The sequence below is a fragment of the Salvelinus namaycush genome, chromosome 18 (genome assembly GCF_016432855.1).
Source record: "Salvelinus namaycush isolate Seneca chromosome 18, SaNama_1.0, whole genome shotgun sequence".
NCBI lineage: Eukaryota > Metazoa > Chordata > Actinopteri > Salmoniformes > Salmonidae > Salvelinus > Salvelinus namaycush.
The window spans coordinates 5679930-5704932 of record NC_052324.1 but is presented as its reverse complement, the minus strand read 5'-3'; the positions used below and the strand labels follow the sequence as shown (position 1 = coordinate 5704932).

The following is a 25003-nucleotide window of genomic DNA, read 5'->3' as shown; positions in this document are numbered from 1 at the left end:
TACCCAGACTATTTGCATTGCCCCCCTTTTACACCGCTGTTATTATCTATGCATAGTCACTTTAATAATTCTACCTACATGTACATATTACCTCAATTACCTTGACTAACCGATACCACCGCACATTGACTCTGCACTGGTACCCCCTGTATAATGTCTCGCTATTGTTATTTTACTGCTGCTCTTTAACTACTTGTTACTTTTATTTCTTTATCTTATTCATGTTTTTTAAACTGCATTGTTGGTTAGGGGCTTGTAAGTAAGCATTTCACTAAGGTCTACACCTGTTGTATTCGGCGCATGTGACTAATAAAATTCGATTTGATTTGACATGCAACTCTTCATCGTCCAGCTGCTGTAGGTGTGAAAATCCCCCAATTTGGCCCTAACAGTTCATCAACGTCTTTATGCTTTCATGAATAAAATAACGAGAAAAAAGACATTTGAAAATGCAGATGTTTATTTAAACTACATTTTAGTTGCACTTCCCCCCCAGCTCCACGACCACGGGTAAAACCTTGCGGAGATGATCATTTGTATTTGTTGCATTGTTGTATCGTTAATTTCTCAAGCCAAAACGTCTTGATGGCCTTCACCAGTTCATCTTTGCTTGTACCGTAGACTTGGCAGAGTTACGGGTTAATGTTTTCAGTTGATGCCAAAGAAGTTAGATCTGGATTAAATCAGGAGACCTATACATGTTGAGATGAAAAAAATATTTTTAGATATACTGTAGGCCTACCGCAGGTGTTGTCTTTTTAAATTTGTTTATATTTATTTTACTACATAAAGGTCTTCTTACTCTGCTGGCGTCTTGACCCAGTTTATGCCCTCATTTGCAATGCAAACCCGGGCGGCAGTGTGTTTTGGTTCATTGTCTACATTTGGAGAAGAATAAAAGACATTTAGCCTAACAGCCAACATTAGGTACAATACTAGAAATATACATGTAAATAGGCCTGAACGTAACAAAATATTGCTATAATCCTAACTTGAAAGAAACGATGTAGTCCCAGAAACACCTCTCTGACAATAGGGCCCAGCATATCTCTTGATGATTTCTTCCTCAAAGAAATCTCGAGCGATGATACCTGAAAAAGGAGACAACATTGAATTATTGTTCAACACATAGCAGTCCGTGAGGTGTAGGCTACAATATTTGATGTAGCTTTTGCTTTGTAAATAGCTAAACTTACCATTTTAAAAATCAAATATGGGCCTGGTACCTGGTGAAATTGCCCCCCACACATGGAGTTTAAGGGGATGCTTGGGACTCGGCTTGCTTAATCTTCTTCCTTTTTTTTCTGTAGCAATTTTGAGCAAATTACTCAAGGGCCATGGTTGATTCATCTGTGAAGATGGCGTCGTTGAATGTCTCGCCAGCTTTGATCCTTGCCTGGGCCTGCAGGACGCAAAGTTATTTGTTAGTCGGACGAATCATTGGGTCGAAACTACAGTACAAAACAAGAGAACACACTCATGGTTAATGCTCTGAAAAAAATATATAATGTCTTACCGAGCTTTCCATAAGTCCACGCAAGTTTCTTCAACTGTCTTCTGACTGTGATTAGAGCGATGTGAATGTTGTGCTGTGATGCCAGCAGATTACAGATGGCCTTTGCCGAGTGCTCTTCATCCTTTGAGTCGATCTCTTGAATAGTCTTGCTGGAAATGGAAGACAATGTAAAAATGTGCAGCGTACAGTAAATACCAGCAGTGAATTTATTTTAACATTATTTTTGGCATTATTAGGCCTACTTTACAGTATTGTAGCCTACTGTACCTGTTCATTTCCCCTGTCTTTTGCGTTCGGCGTAACACAGGCATCTGATGATAGTGTTTGCGAATAACACTGCCCGTGACAAATAACCAAGTCTCCCAGTATTTTTGAAATGTCTCCAGTAGATTTTCCATTCCTCCTGAAAGCCCTAATCTGCTCACTTAAATGAATAGAGATCCTGGTCATGGTGCTACGTTGTTGTTACAGCATAATCAAAGTGAGCACATCCGACCGTGATTGGGAGTCCCATAGGGCGGCCCAGCGTCATCCTGGGTAGGCCGTCATTGTAAATAAGAATTTGTTCTTAACTGACTTGCCTAGTTAGATAAAAAAAATATTTAAATGCTGTATGCTTCAAATCTGGTGGATAAGTTGTCCCTTAGCTGCTTGATGAAGTCTAGGATTTTTTATGAATTTATTTGCAAATTATGGTGGAAAATAAGTATTTGGTCAATAACAAAAGTTTATCTCAATACTTTGTTATATACCCTTTGTTGGCAATGACAGAGGTCAAAAGTTTTCTGTAAGTCTTCACAAGGTTTTCACACACTGTTGCTGGTATTTTGGCCCATTCCTCCATGCAGATCTCCTCTAGAGCAGTGATGTTTTGGGGCTGTTGCTGGGCAACACGGACTTTCAACTCCCTCCAAAGATTTTCTATGGGGTTGAGATCTGGAGACTGGCTAGGCCACTCCAGGACCTTGAAATGCTTCTTACGAAGCCACTCCTTCGTTGCCCGGGTGGTGTGTTTGGGATCATTGTCATGCTGAAAGACCCAGCCACGTTTCATCTTCAATGCCCTTGCTGATGGAAGGAGGTTTTCACTCAAAATCTCACGAAAATCTCACGATACATGGCCCCATTCATTCTTTCCTTTACACGGATCAGTCGTCCTGGTCCCTTTGCAGAAAAACAGCCCCAAAGCATGATGTTTCCACCCCCATGCTTCACAGTAGGTATGGTGTTCTTTGGATGCAACTCAGCATTCTTTGTCCTCCAAACACGAAGAGTTGAGTTTTTACCAAAACGTTCTATTTTGGTTTCATCTGACCATATGACATTCTCCCAATCTTCTTCTGGATCATCCAAATGCTCTCTAGCAAACTTCAGACGGGCCTGGACATGTACTGGCTTAAGCAGGGGGACACGTCTGGCACTGCAGGATTTGAGTCCCTGGCGGCGTAGTGTGTTACTGATGGTAGGCTTTGTTACTTTGGTCCCAGCTCTCTGCAGGTGATTCACTAGGTCCCCCCGTGTGGTTCTGGGATTTTTGCTCACCGTTCTTGTGATCATTTTGACCACACGGGGTGAGATCTTGCGTGGAGCCCCAGATCGAGGGAGATTATCAGTATGTCTTCCATTTCCTAATAATTGCTCCCACAGTTGATTTCTTCAAACCAAGCTGCTTACCTATTGCAGATTCAGTCTTCCCAGCCTGGTGCAGGTCTACAATTTTGTTTCTGGTGTCCTTTGACAGCTCTTTGGTCTTGGCCATAGTGGAGTTTGGAGTGTGACTGTTTGAGGTTGTGGACAGGTGTCTTTTATACTGATAACAAGTTCAAACAGGTGCCATTAATACAGGTAACGAGTGGAGGACAGAGGAGCCTCTTAAAGAAGAAGTTACAGGTCTGTGAGAGCCAGAAATCTTGCTTGTTTGTAGTTGACCAAATACTTATTTTCCACCATAATTTGCAAATAAATTCATAAAAAATCCTACAATGTGATTTTCTGGATTTTTTTTTTCTCATTTTGTCTGTCATAGTTGAAGTGTACCTATGATGAAAATTACAGGCCTCTCTCATCTTTTTAAGTGGGGGAACTTGCACAATTGGTGGCTGACTAAATACTTTTTTGCCCCACTGTATGATGATTAACCCTAAGGGCCAGTTAGGCCGGCTCATCTGATTGGACCTGATTTCCTCATCCAGATTCCAACACAGAGAAAAGTGTTGTTCAAGAGGTTACAAAGACCTGTCTTAACAGTTTCTCTCTTTTCTCCAACCAGCCGTTAGCTTTCAGGAAAGTCCAGCTAGTCAGCTAACGAGCCAGCGCTCTGAACATGTGTAGTAGTCAAATGAAATAACATTTTACTTGTCACATGCGCCGAATACAACAGGTGTAGACTTCACTGTGAAATGCTTACTTACGAGCCTTTTCCCAACTATGCAAAGTTAAAAAGTATGAGAACTTGCAAATATAAATAGAAAATAGTAACACAATAGATAACAAGGCTAAATACAAGGAGTACCGCTACCAAATCAATGTGCAGGGGTACGATGTAGTTGAGGTAATATGTAGGGGTAAAAGTGACTAGGCAATCAAGATTAGATAATAAACACAGTAACAGCAGCATACACTACATGACCAAAAGTATTGTCTAACATCTCATTCCAAAATCATGGACATTAGTATGGAGTTGGTCCCCCCCCTTTGCTGCTATAACAGCTTCCACTCTTCTGGGAAGGCTTTCCACTACATGTTGGGACATTGCTGCTGTGACTTGCTTCCGACAACATCCGATGAAATTGCAGAGCGCCAATTTCAAATTAAATTACTATAAATATTGAACTTTCATAAAATCACAAGTGCAATACATCAAAAATACAGCTTATCTTGTTGTTAATCCAGCCGCCGTGTCAGATTTCAAAAAGACTTTACGGCGAAGGCATACCATGCGATTATCTGAGGACAGCACTCGGCACACAACATTACACACAGTAACCAGCCAAGTAGAGGAGTAACAAAAGTCAAAAATAGCAATACAATTAATCACTTACCTTTGATGATCTTCATATGGTTGCACTCACAAGATTCCCAGTTACCCATTAAATGTTTGTTTTCTTCGATAAAGTCCCTCTTTATATCCAAAAACCTCAATTTTGTTGGTGCGTTTTGTTCAGTAATCCATTGGAACAAAGCGTGGTCACAGCAGGTAGATAAAATCAAAAAAGTACCATGAAAGTTCGTAGAAACATGTCAAACGATGTTTATAATCAATCCTCAGGTTGTTTTTCTCATAATTAATCGATCATATTTCAACCGGACAATAGCTTCGTCAATAGAAAAGGAAAAGCAAGAAAGGCGCACTCCTGGTCACACGCAGGACTCATGTCTGGAAATTTCCACTGTCCTCTCATTGAAAGTGGCATTTCTCCCTCATTTTTCAGAGTAAAAGCCTGGAACAATGCCTAAAGACTGGCCACATGTAATGGAAGTCATAGGGATCGTGAACTGGGTCAAAAAGTCTTTGTATGGTGGATAGGCTTTCAATGAAAAAACAGCCATTTCAAAATAATAGCATTTCCTGGATGGATTTTCCTCAGGTTTTTGCCTGTTCTGTTATACTAACAGACACTATTTAACACTTTAGAATGTTTTCTATCCAAATCTACCAATTATATGCATATCGTAGCTTCTGGGCCTGAGTAGCAGGCAGTTTACTTTGGACACGCTTTTCATCCAAAATTCCGAATGCTGCCCCCTATCCCCAAAAACTTTTTAAGCCACGAGTATTAATGAGGTTGGGCACACAGTTGGGGTTCCAATTCATCCCAAAGCTGTTCGATGGGGTTGAGGTCAGGGCTCTGTGCAGGCCAATCAAGTTCTTCCACACCACACATCTCAACAAATCATTTCTGTATGGACTTCTCTTTGTGCATGGTGGCATTGTCATGCTGAAACAGGAAAGGGCCTTCCCCAAACTGTTGCCACAAAGTTGGAACCACAGAATCATCTAGAATGTCATTGTATGCTGTGGCATTAACATTTCCCTTCACTGGAACTAAGGGGCCTAGCCCAAACCATGAAAAACGTCCCCAGACCATTATTTATCCTCCACCAAACTTTACAGTTGGCACTATGCATTCGGGTAGGTAGCGTTCTCCTGGGATCTGCCAAACCCAGATTCGTCTGTCAGATTAATCACTCCAGAGAACGCGTTTCCACTGCTCCAGAGTCCAATGGCCGCGAGCTTTACACCACACCAGCTGACGCTTGGGATTGCGCATGGTGATCTTAGGCTTGTGTGTAGCTGCCATGGAAACCCATTTCATGGAGCTCCAGACAAACAGTTCTTGTGCTGACGTTGCTTCCAGAGTCCGTTTGTAACTCAGTACTGAGGACCACTGATTTCTATGCGCTTCAGCGTTCGGCGGTCCCGTTCTGTGAACTTGTGTGGCCTACCACTTTGCGTCTAGGCCGCTGACACTGACACTGACCAACATTACACTGACACTGACCAATATTACACTGACACTGACTAATATTACACTGACACTGACCAATATTACACTGACACTGACCAACATGATACTGACCAACATTACACTGACACTGACCAATATTACACTAACCAACATTACACTGACACTGACCAGTATTACACTGACACTGACTAATATTACACTGACACTGACTAATATTACACTGACACTGACCAATATTACACTGACACTGACCAATATTACACTGACACTGACCAATATTACACTGACACTGACCAACATGATACTGACCAACATTACACTGACACTGACCAATATTACACTGACACTGACCAATATTACACTGACACTGACCAACATGATACTGACCAACATTACACTGACACTGACCAATATTACACTGACACTGACCAATATTACACTGACACTGACCAACATGATACTGACCAACATTACACTGACACTGACCAATATTACACTGACACTGACCAATATTACACTGACACTGACAAACATTACGTCTAAGTTGTTCCTCGACGTGTTGTTCCTCGACGTTTCCACTTCACAATAACAGCACTTACAGTTGACCAGGGCAGCTCTAGCAGGGCAGAAATTTGACGAACTGACTGGTTGGAAAGTTGGCAGGTCTTCAGTAAGGGCCATTCTACTGCCAATGTTTGTTTATGGAGATTGTGTACTCAATGGGCGTGTGTGTGTGTGTATGTTGGAGTGTAAGTATGTGTGGGTAGAGTCCAGTGAGTGTGCATAGTCAGCGCAAGAGTTGGTGCAAAAAGGGTAAATACAAATAGTCCAGGTAGAGTGGTGCAGCGGTCTAAGGCACTGCATCGCAGTGCTTGAGGCATTACTACAGACCCGGGTTCGATCTCAGGCTGTGTTACAGCCGACCGTGACCAGGAGACCCATGAGGCAGCACACAATTGGCCAAGCGACGTCCAGGTTAGGGGATGGTTTGGGATTTCATTGTCCCATCGCACTCTAGCGACTCCTTGTAGCGGGCTGTGCGCCTGCAAGCTGACTTCGGGCGCCTGTACGCTGACTTCGGGCGCCTGCACGCTGACTTCGGGCGCCAGAGTTGCAGCGATGGGACAGGACTGTAACTACCAATTGGGGAGAAAAAGGGGTAAAAAGTACAACAGGAGATTGAAGCTTTCGACCCCCTCCACTACAGCCCTGTGGATGGGCGCGTGCTCGGCCCTCCGTTTCCTGTAGTCCACGACCAGCTCCTTTGTCTTGCTGATGTTGAGGGAGAAGTTGTCGATCTGGAACCACACTGCCAGGTCACTGACATCCTTATAAGCTGTCTCATCGTCGTCGGTGATCAGCCCAGACAATCGTCGTGTCATCAGAAAACGCAATGATTGTGTTGGAGTTGTGTGTGTAGCCATGCAGTCATGTGTGAACAGGGATTACAGAAAGAGACTGAGCACGCACCCCCAAAGGAGCCCCTGTGTTGAGCGTGCAGATTAGTTGTTGCCTACCCTCACCACCTGGGGGGCGGCCCATAAGTCCAGGATCCAGTTGGAGAGGGAGATGTTCTGTCCCAAGGACCTGAGCTTTGTCATGAGCTTGGAGGGCACAATGGTGTTGAACGCTGAGCTGCAGTCAATGAACAGCATTGTCACATAGGTGTTCCTCAGTGTGGAGTGCATTAGAGAGAGCATCATCTGTGGATCTGTTGGGCCGGCATGTGAATTGGAGTAGGTCAGGGGTGTCTGGAATGTATTGATTAGAGGTCGACCGATTAATCGGAATGGCCGATTTTCAAGTTTTCATAATCAGAAATCGGTATTTTTATATATATATATATATAGGTTAGCAGGCAATATTAACCAGGTGAAATTGTGTCACTTCTCTTGCGTTCATTGCACGCAGTCAGTGTATATGCAACAGTTTGGGCCGCCTAATTTGCCAGAATTTTACGTAATTATGACATAACATTGAAGGTTGTGCAATGTAACAGGAATATTTAGACTTATGGATGCCACCCGTTAGATAAAATACGGAACGGTTCCGTATTTCACTGAAAGAATAACCGTTTTGTTTTCGAGATGATAGTTTCCGTATTCGACCATATTGATGACCTAATGCTCGTATTTCTGTGTGTTATTATGTTATAACTAAGTCTATGATTTGATAGAGCAGTCTGACTGAGCAGTGGTAGGCAGCAGCAGGCTCGTAAGCATTCATTCAAACAGCACTTTCCTGTGTTTTGCCAGAAGCTCTTCGATGTGCTTCAAGCCTATCAACTCCCGAGATTAGGCTGGTGTAACCGATGTGAAATGGCTAGCTAGTTAGCGGGGTGAGCGCTAATAGCGTTTCAAACGTCACTCGCTCTGAGACTTGGAGTAGTTATTCCCCTTGCTCTGCATGGGTAACGCTGTTTCGAGGGTGGCTGTTGTCGTTGTGTTCCTGGCCCAGGTAGGAGTGAGGAGAGTTTGATGGAAGCTATACTGTTACACTGGCAATACTAAAGTGCCTATAAGAACATCCAATAGTCAAAGGTTAATGAAATACAAATGGTATAGAGAGAAATAGTCCTATAATTCCTATAATAACTACAACCTAAAACTTCTTACCTGGGAATATTGAAGACTCATGTTAAAAGAAACCACCAGCTTTCATATGTTCTCATGTTCTGAGCAAGGAACTTAAACGTTAGCTTTCTTACATGGCACATATTGCACTTTTACTTTCTTCTCCAACACTTTGTTTTTGCATTATTTAAACCAAATTGAACATGTTTCATTATTTATTTGAGGCTAAATTGATTTTATTTATGTATTATATAAAGTTAAATTAAGTGTTCATTCAGTATTGTTGTAATTGTCATTATTACAAATACATTTTTAAAAATCGTCCGATTTAATCTGTATCAGCTTTTTTTGGTCCTCCAATAATCGTTATCGGCATTGAAAAAGCATTATCGGTCGACCTCTAGTATTGATATGAGCAATGACCAGCATTTCAAAGCATTTCATGGCTACAGATGTGAGTACTACGGGGAAATAGTCATTTAGACAGGTAACCTTGGCGATCTTGGGCACAGGGGCTATGGTGGTCTGCTATGTAGGTATTACAGACTGGGTCAGGGAAAGGTTGACAATGTCAGTGAAGAATATTGTGAATTTTTCAGTACATATGTGCCAATTATTTATTTCAGAAGGAGTCAGCAAAACTAGGAAAAAGCAGGATGACATGTATTGGTTAATCCTGTAGAGTGCCAAGGTCTGTTGCTATGGTCTTACATGCATGAAACTATTTCTATGACTCTACAGGTTGCATGTCCTATTACCAAGGCAAATGCCAGAGGTGATGAGCCATTAAGAGGAGTTACTATGAGTGTGACGTAAGGAGGACAAATGTATTAGAAGTCTGTGCCAAGACGAAGGCAGTTGTATTCATGATCCAGCTCGGCTTTTATTATGAAGTAATAAAAAGTATTTTTGAACTCACATGCTCCGGTATTTGTGAAATATGAATGACCAAATATTTCCCCGACAAGAACTGGTCAGTGCATGCTCTGAGTACGCGTGCTGATGATTTGTCTGGCCCCGTGGCCTTGTGAATGTTGACCTGTTTAACGGTCTTTCTTACATCGGCTATGGAGAACGAGATCCCACAGTTGTCCAGAACAGCTGGTGCTCTCGTGCTTGGTTTTGTGTTGCTTGCATCGAAGCAAGCATAGAAGGTATTTAGTTAGTCTGGTAGGCTCACGTCACTTGGCAGCGCGCGGCTGGGTTTCCTTTTGTAATCTGTGACAGTTTGCAAACCCTGCCACATCCGACGAGTGTCGGAGCTGGCGTAATAGGATTTGATCTTAGTCCTGTATTGATGCTTTGCCTGTTTGATGGCTCTTCGGAGGTCATAGCAGGATTTCTTATAGGAGTCCATATTAGTGTCCCACTCCTTTTAAAGTGGCAGCTCTAGCCTTTAGCTCACTGCAGATGTTGCCTGTAATCCATGCCTTCTGGTTGGGATATGTACGTATGGTCACCGTGGGGACGACGTCGTCGATGCACTTGTTAATGAAAACATTGACTGATGTGGCAAACACCTCATTGTTATTGGATGAATCCTGGAACATATTCCAGTTTGTGCTAGTGAAACAGTCCGGTAGCTTAGCATCCATTTCATTGGACAACTGTTTAGAATTTTTTTCAGGAGGATGGAGCTATGGTGAAATTTGCCAAAGGTGAGCTTTATATACGTTTCTTTGTGTGGAGTAAAGGTGGTCTAGAGTTTTGTTGCCTCTGGTTGCACAGGTGGCATGCTGGTAAAAATGGGGGTAAAACGGATTTCAGTTTCCCTGCATTATAATCACTCGCCACTAGGAGTGCTGCCTCTGGATGAGCATTTTCTTCTTTGCTTATGGCGGTATACAGCTCGTTGAGTGCGGTCTTAGTGCCAGCATCGGTTTGTGGTGGTAAATAGACAGCTATGAAAAATATAGATTTAAAACTCTCTTGGTAAATAGTGTGGTCTGCAGCTGATCATGAAGGTATTCTAACTTGGGTGAGAAAAACCTTGAGACTTCCTTAAGATTAGAGATTGAGCACCAGCTGTTGTTAACAAAGATACACACCCCTCCACCTTAACCTTATCTGTCACTGCCGTACGGTTTTAATAATGCATAGAAAAACCAGCTAGATGTATATTATCCATGTCCTTGTTCAGCCACGATTCTGAGAAACAAGATTTTACAGTTATTCAGATCCCATTGGTTGGATAGTCTCGAACGGAGCTCGTACAGTTTGTTCTCCAGTGACTCTACGTTCGCCAAAAGAACGGAAGCTAGGGATGGTTTATTTGCAATGTAGGTTCATCAGTATGCCCGCCCATCTGCCCCTTTTGCAGAGATGCTTCCTGTTTCAAGTCTGGCGGATTAGGGCAAAACATCCACAGCAGCTGACTCTTTGAAGTAGAAGTTGTGGTCCAAATCGAGGTTAGTGATCGCTGTTCTGATGTCCAGAAGCTGTTTTCAGTTAAAAGAAATGATGGCTGAGACATTGTGTACAGAAAAAGTAAAGACCAGTTAAAAAAAACACACGAAGTAGCAGAATTGGTTGGGAGCCCGTAAAATGGCCGCTATCCACTGCAGCACCATCTTCTACTTCCAGTGGCTCTGTGCCAACCTACAATACAACGCTGCCAATGATCTGGCCTCTTCTGCTGTCTATTATGCGCATGTGTGTAAGCGCTCAGATGTGAATAATAAGCGTGTGTGTGTGTGTGTGTGTAATTAATTGCTCCCAGACAGTCAGTTCCGCCAATTACTCTCATTAGGTGTTTCCCATTCCTGTGAGATTGGCAGATGATGGAACGTCGTGGAGTACAAACTGTTCACCCGTCTCATTGGATCAGAGCTGGACAAAAAAAAAAATCAGGCTTATCTCAATTGTATTCATCCTCACACCTTTCACTCATTCTCTCACTGTTTTTTGAGGTATGTTCCAGAGCAGCTAGTTCTCCCAGGGTTGCACAATTCTTAAAATCCTGCTTGGTTTCTCTGGGTGCATCTCACTAGTCCAATGTGGCTTCCTCTCTTTGGGTCTTAGGTGAAAGCAATGTGGTTGAATACTGTAGGTTATTTCCTTTCACCTGTCCAGTTATTTCAGATTATTGCTGATGAAGGGAAGGAGACGAGGAGAGGAGGCCAGTGTAGACTATTGAGACCCAGCCTTTCTCTCCAAGGGGGCAGGAGAAGTAGGAATGTTGTATTATTGGACTTCCTGTCTCTGTGTTACCATTATAGAGTAGTACCATGCAGTTCATGTACAATGTTCTTAAGACCAAGCCAGGCCATAAATACACGTATGGTCTGTTCTGTACCCACCATTTCATACATCTTCTCTCTTTGGGTCTGCTGTGTGCTGAGACCACACACACACACACACACACACACACACACACACACACACACACACACACACAAGAATGCCCCAGACTCCAGTGTAAATGTTCTATCACACACACTAGCAATAATATGGTACGTTATTGAAAGTCCATGCCTTTACTTATTCTGTTTGTCTAAAAGCTGGTTTTGATGAAGGACCAAAAGCTTTCCCTTGGATTCTGACAGATCATTTTTGGAATCTTCTTGACTTGTCCTACCGTATCTCCAGCTATGTGTGTTGACGTGACGTCTGATCCAGCTGAGAGACGGGTTTACAGTCAAACCGGAATCTAATTAAAAGAATCTGGAGTTAACACCCTCAATGTTAACGCCAATGAATTAATTTGGCAGGTTCAGTATCTTCTCTCTGAGCCTACTTATTTTAGTCAATTCTCACAACTGAAAACATGAGCACGGCAAGCAGTATCAGAGCGCCAAGACTAGGTCCAAGAGGCTTCGAAACAGCTTCTACACCCAAGCCATAAGACTCCTGAACAGCTAATCAAATGACTACCCAGACTATTTGCATTGCCACCCCACGGTGCTGCTACTGTCTGTTATTATCTATGCATAGTCACTTTAATAACTACCTACATGTACATATTACCTCAATTACCTCGCTTGCACATTGACACATTGACTCTGTACCGGTACCCCCTGTATATAGCCCCGCTATTGTTATTTACTGCTGCGCTTTAATCATTTGTTATTCTTATCTCTTACTTTTTTTTAGGTATTTTCTTAAAACGCATTGTTGATTAAGGGCTTGTAAGTAAGCATTTCACTAAGGTCTACACCTATTGTATTCGGCACATGTGACAAATAAGATTTGATTTGAAGCACCCAAGCTAACTGGCTAACGTTGGCTAGCTTGCTAGCTACTTCCAGACACAAATGAGGGAACAGCTCACTGACCATTTTACTCACACTAGCAGAGCTGGTTTGGCTGTTTTTATGTTATCCAGAGCGTTGGTGACTGCAACTGTGCTGCTGGCAACAATTTAATTATACTTTTTTGCCAACGCTTACTGACACCGGCCATATTCAACGGGTGTTGAGCTGGGTAAATTTGTCAGTTATTCTGTGCTCTGGCATACTAAGACGAGAGTGCTTTGAAATCTGAGTAGATAGCCAGAGTGAATTTACCAGCTACGTCTATCGACAGTTGTCGCAGTGACATCAGAAACATTCTATTGAAATGGTTACTTGCATAGTGGAGTCTTTTTGTTTTGACATGTAGCTATCTAGCTAAACAATAAGCCATAATCCCAACTCATAACGTTACTACCCTACATGAATCTGCAGGTAGCTAACCAACCAGGTTCAATGTTAGCTAGCTAGCTAACAGACTATAACTATCAATGAAAATGGCTCTGAGATACAAATAACATTACTACACAGATCATACACATAACATTAGCTAGCGAGCCAGCCAGCTAGCTAAGTTCAAATGGCTCGCTCTCCTGTGAAATAGTGATATGCGACATACGTCTAGTTTCCTGAAATGAGTGACAAATGTGATTATGCATGTAATGCTATTATTATAAAGGTGCATTTTTATGGTGAACATTTTCTTCCCCAAACTTGAAACGCACACGCTGTGTATGTATGCCAGTTAGGCTCTACACCTGTTTATAAAGCGGATTGTGCTTAATTTTAAGAAGTTATTTGGCCAGCTACGTCTACAGATACAAAACATATATCCCTAGGGGCGAGGCAATCTGCCCTGGCATGCTGTCAATTAACTTCTGGGCCACATCCTGACTGATGGCAGCCCATTCTTGCATAATCAATGCTTGGAGTTTGTGGGTTTTTGTTTGTCCACCTGCCTCTTGAGGATTGACCTCAAGTTCTCAATGGAATTAATGTCTGGGAGTTTCCTGGCCATGGACCCAAAATATCGGTGTTTTGTTCCCCGAGCCACTTAGTTATCACATTTGCCTTATGGCAAGGTGCTCCATTATGCTGGAAACGGCATTGTTCGTCACCAAACTGTTCCTGGATGGTTGGGAGAAGTTGCTCTCGGAGGATGTGTTGGTACCTTGGCTGAGAAGCAACCCCACACATGAATGGTCTCAGGATGCCTTACTGTTGGCATGACACAGGACTGATGGTAGCGCTCACCTTGACTTCCTCAGCAGTCCAATCCCTGTACCTTTTGCAGAATATCAGTCTGTCCCCGATGTTTTTCCTGGAGAGAAGTGGCTTCTTTGCTGCCCTTCTTGACACCAGGCCATTCTCCAAAAGTCTTCGCCTCACTGTGCGTGCAGATGCACTCACACCTGCCTGCTGCCATTCCTGAGCAAGCTCTACTGGGGGTGCCTCGATCCCGCAGCTGAATCAACTTTAGGAGACGGTCCTGGCGCTTGCTGGACTTTCCTCTTGGAAAGGCCCTGAAGCCTTCACAACAATTGAACCGCTCTCCTTGAAGTTCTTGATGATCCGATAAATGGTTGATTTAGGTGCAATCTTACTGGCAGCAATATCCTTGTCTGTGAAGCCCTTTTTGTGCAAAGCAATGATGACGGCACGTGTTTCCTTGCAGGTAACCATGCTTGACAGAGGAAGAACAATGATTCCAAGCACCACCCTCATTTTGAAGCTTCCAGTCTATTATTCGAACTCAATCAGCATGACAGAGTGATCTCCAGCCTTGTCCTCGTCAACACTCACACCTGTGTTAACGAGAGAATCACTGACATGATGTCAGCTGGTCCTTTTGTGGCAGGGCTGAAATGCAGTGGAAATGTTTTTTGGGGGATTCAGTTCATTTGCATGGCAAAGAGGGACTTTGCAATTAATTGCAATTCATCTGATCACTCTTCATAACATTCTGGAGTATATGCAAATTGCCATCATACCTACTGAGGCAGCAGACTTTGTGAAAATTAATATTTGTGTCATTCTCAAAGCTTTTGGCCACGACTGTACATGAGGTGTGAGACTGAATTGAAAAAGTCGCAAAAAAAGGAGTGCTGTTTTTTTCCTTACTGCACACAAGCTGGGCATCATTCACAAGTGATAGGCTAATATTGTCACCCATCACACTGTTCTTGATTTAATCTTGTATTTACATACAGTGCCAGTCAAAAGTTTGGACACACCTACTCATTTCAGGGTTTTTCTTTTTACTATTATCTACATTGTAGAATAATAGTGAAGACATCAAAACTATGAAATAACACATTGGATCATGTAGTAACCAAAAAAGTGTTAAACAAATCTAAATATATTTGAGATTCTTCAAAAAATACATGTCGTCTATGCACTTAAATAGCGAAATAGGACGCTTTTCACTGGTTAATTTTCATGCCAGCCAGGTAGGCTATATTCTTGTTTAAAGAGAAGCAATGTGCTTAACATTAGGAAAGTTGAGAAATATAGTAGGTCTAACCTATAGAAAGCTGATGGGATCCTCCTCTTTTTAAGAGGCCATCACTGTTTTCTCCCACAATTGCATAGCCTATAGAAATGTGGCACAACATCAGCTCATGGGCTCTCATGAAGTGTTTGATTCGATTTTTGACGACATTTGCATTGATGTCAGAGTGATTAGAGGGACAATAGCGTGTGGGGCAGTTAGCAAGTTTGGTAGGCTACTAATGACCATCAGCGGCATCAGAGCTTGGAGAAGCCTAATTACCGTGACTAAACGATCACGTGGAATTTGACTGCCGTCATGACTCGTGACCGCCAGTGTGGCAGTAATACGGTCACCATAACACCGCTAACTTGGGGTACTAGGCCTGTGTAATTGACTACAAACCAAGCTGTAGTGCATTAGGGTGAGGCTAGTCAGTGCCAGAAGGTCTTATTGTGTCTGTAAGCAAGGCTGGGTTTGGCTGCCAGTCTACACTCTTAATGAATTACCTTGCTGTTGTGCCTCTGATGTGCACTTTGAAGATTTTAGAATAACTGTCCACATTTTACTTTTCCTCAGCCAACAAGACGAGTAACAAACAGCAAAATCACTAGCCCATGTCAGTCTTCCATCCCCCATAGTAGAAAAGTTTTCCTATTCTGTTGGTCAGCTTGTCAATAAAGAACTAGCCTATTCCAAACAGACTCTAGGACAGTTGTGGGATGATAGGTAGACAAGGTAGTAAACTACGTGCGAAAGTTCCGTAATGTAATTAGCGGGAAAACACACAGTTGTCAAAAGTGCACTGCACACGCCAGCAGTTTAATTTAAATGTTTAAATTGAACCTTTATTTAACTAGGCAAGTCAGTTTAGAACAAATTCTTATTTACTTATTTGGCCTACACCGGCCAAACCTGGATGACACTGGGCCAATTGTGCACCGCCTTATGGGACTCCCAATCACGGCCGGTTGTGACCCTGGAATCGAACCAGGGTGTCTCTAGTGACGCCTCAAGCACTGAGATACAGTGCCTTAGACCGCTGCGCCACTCGGGAGCCCAAGTGACCTTCATGTGACAGAGATTAAAATATCCGTTTAGAAAAACAGGAGATCTAATGTGCAACAACTAGCATCGGTTGCTAATATGACCAGGATTGTGTCTTTGGCTACTGGACAATGAAAGAAAGTTTAAATAAAATAATTATTTTATCCTCCACGGATATGGTCTGATTTTGGCTAGGCTACTTTGAAGCAAGGTAAGACATTCCTCATAATATGCATTTCAACTTTCTGGTTTCAAACAATTAAATGTATCCATTTTCACAATGCATACTCATTGCAAAATTGTGTGTGACGTGCTGATGAGGCCGGCCTGCCATTGCCCCTGCATTTTCTGTTTGAGATCCTGGCAGATTTTCTGCTCAAAGGCTCTGTATTTGTATGCTGTACTCATGAATAAGTTGCATAACAAAGATACAGCCAATTTAATAAGCATGACCAGTCAAATGTATTTCCATCGACTGGTATTTCCATCAATGAATAGGCTAAAAAGCATGATTTCGCAATGGGATTTTTTTTCTTTCTTCTCCTGGACTATTGGCTGAAGCTAAAATGTATTCATCGGCTCCAGCCAAAAGCAGGCGATTACTAGCTGTTACCGGCGAACGGAAACCCTGCCCTACACACACATCCACCAACACCACCATGAATCGCACCCCCAGCTAGCAGCATACTCTTTTCAAAGAATGAACAGTGCTACGTAAAAACCCTAGGCTGTAGCTCCGCTCCACATACCACACACACACACCGCCCCCCCTCCGAGCTGGCACTCAGCTGCACTGGAACACTCTGCGCCTTTGTGTGAGAACAGCTGGCTGCAGAGTGACACAGTCACACACTGCATATCATACCCCCCCCCCCCCCTATTGTTTGTGAATAATTGAATACATTTGATGGTCACGGGTTGTGTTCAGTTCTATTGGAACAAAGGTCTCTGGCTTTCCACCATCAGAACAGTGCAGAGTCCATTCGGGCCCTGGTGACATCAGAGCTCTGGCAGTAGCCTGGGGAGGGGAGAAGTATGTGCCTTGGCCCGGACCATGGTTGGACCGCTTTGTGTGGCCGTGTTGCTCTCATTAATGGAGGCAGGCAAACACCCCACCCAGTAACTGCCTTGCCTCCTGACCCCTGGTACCAGAACCAAACCACTACAGTATGCCCTACACCTGATCAAGATATTCATGTGGGTTCATTTAGTGTTTGTGTTGTATATTTGCATTTGGTGGAACCTGTGTTTGTTTGTGTGCCTCTGTAGTGTATGTGTTAGCATAGGCTATCTTTGTGTGAGGGATGGATAGACCGACAAAGTCTGAGGCTGTTTTTGTGCACGTCATGAAACTATAGTGTGTGACTGTGTGCGTGTTTGTGATTGTGAGTGAATGAGAGAGACACAGGGCCCTATGCTTTTTTGTGTGTTAATGACAGTCTGCTGATGTACGTTCCTTTCGCCCCTCGTGACCACATCCCACAGCTCCCTTGGGCCTTTCCAGGCCCTGCCCCTCCCTCCCTCCGTCCACCGCAGACATGCCCCGGGTGTGGGAGAGAGGGAGCAAGGGAAAGCAGAAGAGAAAGGGATTTGGGTGGAGTGGGCAGGCACGTAGTTGTGGCTGACTAATTAAAAGCCAGCTAGCTTTGGTCACTAAAACCCTGATGAATGGGAGTGGTCAGGAATTCAGCTCACTGTGTTATGTGTGCATGGTATTTGTCTGTGTGTGTGTGTTCCTTTGGGTGTCAATGAAAGATTGTGCAGTGGGAAGAATTAACACTACATTATTTTAAAGAGGAGTGCTTGTTTACTCTATGCTGATTGGTGCAGATGGTCAGCGAATGAGGATGTCTATGTAGCTCATAGTGGAGGGGTGTCTCTTCCACACCTCCCCAGTCCTGTGCCTCTGTAATTAACTCTATAATAAAGTTAACCCTCCCCCTACAGCAGTGGGTTAGGCTCTTGATACTGGTGCTGCTTTTCCTGCTGTCACTCCTCTTTCCATTGTTCTCCCTCTCTCACTGTCTTTTCCTCTTTTCTCTCTCTCCCTCTCCTTGGTCATCTCGGCTGCTCTAAGTAGTCAGTCGGTGCTTATGTGACAGATAGGATACTCGGGCAGGAAGTGACCTCACAGTACTAGTCTTTATTCAGGTGCAGCGGACCTGGATTTCCTCCCACGAACACGTGTCCCCCGTCACAAATTTAAAGACACGCTGACACTGCAGGCTCGCAAACAAACACAACCTTTCTATTTCCACCACTCTACTACATTCACACATAAACACACACACGTAAAGACACACACATAAAGACACACGCATGCACACACACTAGGCTTGGGTGGGATCCAGATTTTCATACCTTCATACAGTTCTTCTGAGATTTACTGTATTACCGGCATAGCACACACGGGGGCGCTAAAAACACAAAATCTAATTGGGCCTCTATTACCAGAATGCAAATAATAGCAAAAATCACACGGACGCTGTTAGCTAAATGCTAACGCGCAAAAACGAACATAAACTAATTGCAAAGACTGGCAAATCCGGCTCATAAAGCGGGAGCTAGTAGCTACCGAATGCCATTTTTGGTGAGCGTGGACATTTACAAGCGGAGGTGAACGAGAGAAATTGTGCAAATGAACAAAGTTGTGAAGCATGCTTTTCTGAAGGAAGGGCAGCATTTGCACAAGGAGCAGAGGGGAGAAGATAGGAGGGAAAAAAACTCTAGTAGTAGAAAGCACAGGGAAAAAATAGCAGCAAGACATCTGATGGCAAACATTTAGTAGTGAATTGCATACAAGTGTAACTTCATTACCTTGTGTGCAGCACAACAGAGACTCGCCGATTTTAGAATGCTATTGACTCACCAGCTCCCGCTTGTTGTGCTCTTTACAACGAACACATGACTGGCTCAACTGTTCTGGGGAACTACGGTAAACTTCATAATGTGACAGGTAAAATGAAGAACGCCATCTGCTTTATCTCCTAACGTATTGCACAAGTTGACTGCAGGTATTTTGCAGCCTCCCGGCACCTCTGATTCAGAGGGGTTGGGTTAAATGCGAAAGACACATTTCAGTTGAATGCATACAGTTGTACAACTGACAAGGTATCCCCCTTGCCCTTTAACTTAAAGTAGCTACAAATATTCACATTTTATTGAAAAACAAAGAAATAGTATTGACGGTATTGAAAAACCATCCCATGACATTTTCCAAATACCCAGGTATATGGTACACTGCCTAAGCTTAACACACACATGTGATTCATTGGTTGAACTGTCAATCACATCAATAGCAGACTAGAAGCTCCACACTATGCCTGCTCCTAAACTGGTGCTGTTGAACTATCCTTCCATCTGGGGTTGGCGAGTCCATAGTCCATGATCCTGGGTAGGGTTCAGGGGTCAGAGAGGAAGCCTAACTAAGCAGAACAACACAATGTAAACAAGGCCGTGTGAAATCCCCAGTGTGAAGACCCAGGCCCAACACATCACACTGATCACAGAGAGGCTGCCAACACCCTACTTCCACCAGGGTATCAGCAGCACACACACACACACACACACATCCATGTGTCTCCTGTCCGTCCCTCTAAGCCAGACAGACCAGAAGATTCCATCTCCCTCAATTATTCCAATCTGGGCTCATTTTCAACACTCACGCTTCATTACCTGGGAACAGGCCGGTCCCTGTAACCCCGCTGCCCCCTCACCCTTCCATCTTCTCGCTCTTTTTCACTGTCTCACATCCAACATACTCCCATCTTGCACTCGCTCTCACTGCCACTGACTGGCACCCTGGCATGGGGCACTGTATTGGCACCAGGCATAAAAATGGGGTGGTGTAAAAAATAACTCTGTCTGTTTGGTGGTGCTAGGTTTGCTCCTTTTTGTGTGTATTATATTGTCCTTTGTGCATTCAGCCTCAGCTTGTAATGACGATAAAGCTGTTTTATATTAGAAACAGTAGTGAGGGAAAACAATTGGTTGTTTGTGGGCAGACTTAATCTCTGAAGCCCAAACGCATCACAGTTTAGATATGGCGTGTACTGTAGATATCAGGCTTCATCACACTCCACAGACGTACCTTATCCCTGTTAGAATGCCAGGAGGAGAGCTTGACCATGTTTTGCTGTGTGCGTGTGTGCATTCGTTCATTTGTGTGTACATTTGTGTGGGTGTGTGCATTCGTGTGTGTGTCTCTCAGGCAGTGGCACGGAGGGGGATTAATAACAGAACTAGGTTGAAAGTCTCATTTTGGGAAAGCCCCGGAGGAGAAGGCTGCTAATTTCCTCTCTATAAATACAGTGAACCCGACTGGCATGTAGGGCAGCAGCACAGCTCCTGTACTACACATGGGCTAGATCCGCAGGTTCACTGGTGTGTGCTACGTAGTACTGCAGAAGATAAGGACACACACACATAGGGGTGGCACTATTACCGTATAACCAGTGGTTATGGATGAAGACTGTCATTAAAATAATCATCATAACCATTTTGCTTTCTCTTTTGGAGGGGGGTGAAAAGCTGACTGAAGACAGGACGGCCGGACATTTTGTGCAGTTGAGTCCGTTTCTACGGTAACATGGACTCTTTACAACTTCATGAAACGTTGTTGCTCCTTGCTGAAACAAGCAAGGTGTTGTAGCGAACGAGTATTCGGTTGCCTATGCATCGTCCCTCATCCCTGCAGCACGCGTAGAAGTAGAATGATTAGAATGGGCTTGGAACCTTTAACCCTGCATTGTTTTACATCAGATAGCGCTTCGATTCCGTCTCGTATCTCGCAAAGGGTAATGGGATAGATCAAAAATTGCCCGGCTACGATGGGCTGCCATAACATTTGGAACATTTCTTCCTCAACTGATTTGAATTCATCGACGCTAAAACAATAAATATGTCAATAATGTTGTTGTTTTTTTGGTCATGGAGTCTTAGTCGCCCCATTTTACATCTAGCTAAAGATTTATTGTGCTTCAGTTTCTAGGTTTCCATCTGATTGGCGACATACTTTAATGAGAATATTCTTAAATCCATGTAAAGAAAGTGGTGTATTTCCACCAAACGGACTTGTTCCGAATAAAAATCTGTGTGATGACGTAGTGCACACAAAATGTTATTTTTCGCTTAAGTTTAATGTACCGAATAAAATTTTCAGTTGTATGTCTCAACTCTATCGATTTAGCTTTGTCACAAAAACTGTTGCGTTTAAGTAGGAAATATGCCTACTCTGGTCTTGGCACGTGCGCGCTAACAGCTCGCAGATCCAGTGCGGATAAATTGTGCGGGTAGTAGGGCTGGGCGATATGGCAAATAAATTATCACCATATCTTTATCTTTTTTTCATTCGATAATGATAATTATCAGGATATTAATCAAATAATGTTTAAAAGGTGAATATCTGCTTCAGACTTAAGAATACCTAATACCTGAACAAACCACTGGGCAGGTATCTGCACTGAGCTAAAGGCTAGAGCTGCTGCTTTCAAGGAGCGGGACACTAATCTGGACGCTTAAAAGAAATCCCGTTATGCCCTCCTTCAAGACTGTTGGAAAAGCTTTCCAGGTGAAGCTGGTTGAGAGAATGCCAAAAGTTAGCAAAGCTGTCATCAAGGCAAAAGGTGTCCTTTTGAAGAATCTCAAATATAAAATCGAATTTTATTTAACACTTTCTTTGGTTACTACATGATTCCATATGTGTTATTTCCTAGTTTTGATTTCTTCACTATTTTTCTACAATGTAGAAAATAGTAAAAATAAAGAGAAACCCTTGAATGAGTAGGTTTTCTAAAACTTTTGACCGGTAGTGTACATGGGTAACCTTCCTGCTTTGGTCCTACGGGTACAACTCAATTTACTTTCCCCCCTGTCTCTAAACACACACAAACACACTCTTATACACACACTTTGACTACACAAACTGACATAAAAGCACACATAAACACACACACTGCTGCCTAAAATTCCTTCTGTCGTGCTGTTCTCCTTTCCCTCTTTGTTCAAAAGCTTATAGGAAGATGAAGGGATATTGTTGCTGTTTTCATTTCATGTCAGCTCTGCTCTTGCGTTTACCTCTAACATTGTATGCATGCATATATATCACACATGGCCCAGGCATCTTTAATATAATAAAACTTTATTGTCGATCCAGAATGGACATTTTTCTTTGGCATCACCTTACATTAAAAGGATACATTCTCACGTCCCACATTTTAAAACAGTCCATCATAGCGCATAGACTAAAAACATATAGGTCATTGATACGTTTACTCACAACTGACCGCTGCCCCAACTGCACTGTTCAAATAGATAAGTGCATATACCGATACAATTTAGGTTGCATTTAGTAGTCCAAAAGCACAAGGAACAAATTGTTTTAACACATTCTTCTTAGCCATGGGCATTCTGAAGCAGGAAGCCTCTCGAACTGAGGGTGTAGAGGGTGGGAGGGATCGCCTACGATAGCCAGTGCCTTCCTTTTTGACTGTTTTGTGGAACAGACTGCTCAACTGTGCCTGTGGCCGACCAATTACTTTGCTGGCTGCGTTTACTATTCTGGGCAGTTTGCTTTTGCTCCTCACGCTCAGATTGCCATACCTGACTGTCATATTGAACGTGAGGATGCTCTCCACCAGACTGCGGTACATCCTCTCCAGAACATCCTGGCTGACCCCCAAACCCCTTCAATTTCCTGACTTGAAAACACACGCAGGCTTGCTTTTAAAAAAAAAATTGTCTGCATTCTCTGTAAAACTCAGCTTGTCATCAATTTGTGTCCCTAGGTATTTGAAACAGTCAACCACCTCCGCTGGTTGGTCGTTCAGAGAGAGTGGTTGGGACATTAGCAGGTTGTAGCCATTGATGATCAGCTCCTTTGTCTTGGCCACATTGATGTGGCACTTAACCTTCAAGAATTTTGCCGGTCATTGGCCCGATTTTTAAAAATGAAAAAAAATAATAATAATATTAAAAACAAAAGCTGTCCCCATCTGACGTTGCTCTGGTGGGACTATTTTCTTAAGACGCTGTGTCATCCGTGTACTTGGAAAAACCTCACGTTGTTTCCTTGGATCTTCATCTCGTTAGTGTAGATGGAGAACAACAACGGTGAAAGGACACACCCCTGGGTCGCCCCTGTGTTCAGGGTCAGTTTATCAGAGGGGGCCCCATTTTTAATGAGAACCCTCTGTGGCTGGTCAGTTAAAAAGTCCAACCTGCGAGGCCTCCGTTGACATTCAGGTCCAGTAGTCGTTTCAGCAGTGTGTTTATTTGTATTGAAAGCTGAACTAAAATCAATTAAAACAATTTGTGCATATGATTTTGCATGTTAAAGGTGACTAGCCGTCATATTCACCAAGGTCAGGGTAGCATCCTCAGTCCCCTCTTTAACAATGTCAATATTCTTTATCAGGCTTAAACATGTTGGTCTGACAGTATTCCATAGGGAGAAATCTGTTAGACTTTAGAACCCCTTTGAACGTTAAATGATGTAACTGTTTTTGGAGATGATTGAATTGATGTATTACTGTACTTTTGACCCGAATGGCTGTATTACAACAATATTGGTGTAGGCCCACAGCTTTACTCTGCTTGGTTTGGCTGGAGGACAATGTATTTGGATGTGTTTTGATTTAGAGCTGTTAGTGTATTTAGCGTTCCCCACCATGGTTTTGTCCTAAGCTGTGCTATTTGTTCAAAGGGCATATTAGTTTACCCTAAACAACCCTCTGTCTCTGTTACTGCCACGAGAGAGCTGTGGGCCAGAATGCATAAAAGCACTGGATCCAAAGAGCCAAAATGACTCCACATGTAGGCAAATGAGTCCAAGCCACATTCACTCCCATCCACCCCACTGTCCTTTTGCAGTGCTCTGTTTGGGATGGATGGGAGGAGAAGAGAGCGAGGCTATTTGAAGACAGTGGAGTGAAAAATGGCTTGAGAGAGACAGAGAAGGCGGGGAGAATAAAATAAAGTAGAGAGGGAGGTCTGTAAGACCGTTATCACTTTGGAGTGGTATAACAAAGAGATTGACTGTGAGAGGCAGAAGCGTGTGCGTGTGTGTGATATTAAACATGTTTAATTGGACACAAAGCAGCAGCTGAGATGTGGGTTGTTGTCATAGCAACAGGGGAGGTCAGTAGCTGGGACTACTTCCAAAACCCGAGAGAGGTAGAAGAAATGTTATGGGGGATCCTCCGTACAAACTTAAACATGCAAAGAGACAAGTCCTATTTGTGTTTTCACCTATTTCTTTGTCTCTCTCGTCTCTTTCCTGCTTGCTTTGTCCTCCATTTTTACGTTGCTCTTTCTCTTCATCTCTGTGTTGCCATTCTGCTGGCAGTATGAAGTGTGTTGCAGTGATTTAGGCTCTGTTAAACCATGTTGAGTGTTGCATCTTCTAAGTCTCTCTCTCTCTCATCTCGTCCCTTCATGATCAACCGTACTTTAGACCCCTTGTCCTAGATCAACCACATCAGATTCACATGTTTTTTTACAAACTTGAGATGGGAGCAGGAAAGGGTTCGGGTGTTGGGACTGAGGGGTGTGTCTGGGTGTTAATGTCTGGCGTCTCTCATGGTGGAAGACAGGGCTCCACTGTTCTGACAGTTCCACTCGCTACGCTCTCCCGGGTGAGCTGCTCCCAAAGGGTGTGTGTGTGTGTGTGTACTGTGCAC

At 43.2% G+C, this 25003-nt stretch overlaps 1 protein-coding gene across 1 annotated transcript in view; it reads left to right on the top strand.

Annotated features, from left to right (window-relative positions):
- LOC120063047 (rhotekin-like) overlaps positions 1-25003 on the top strand; it is a 90270-nt gene that overhangs the window by 45359 nt on the left and 19908 nt on the right. The window lies entirely within an intron of this gene.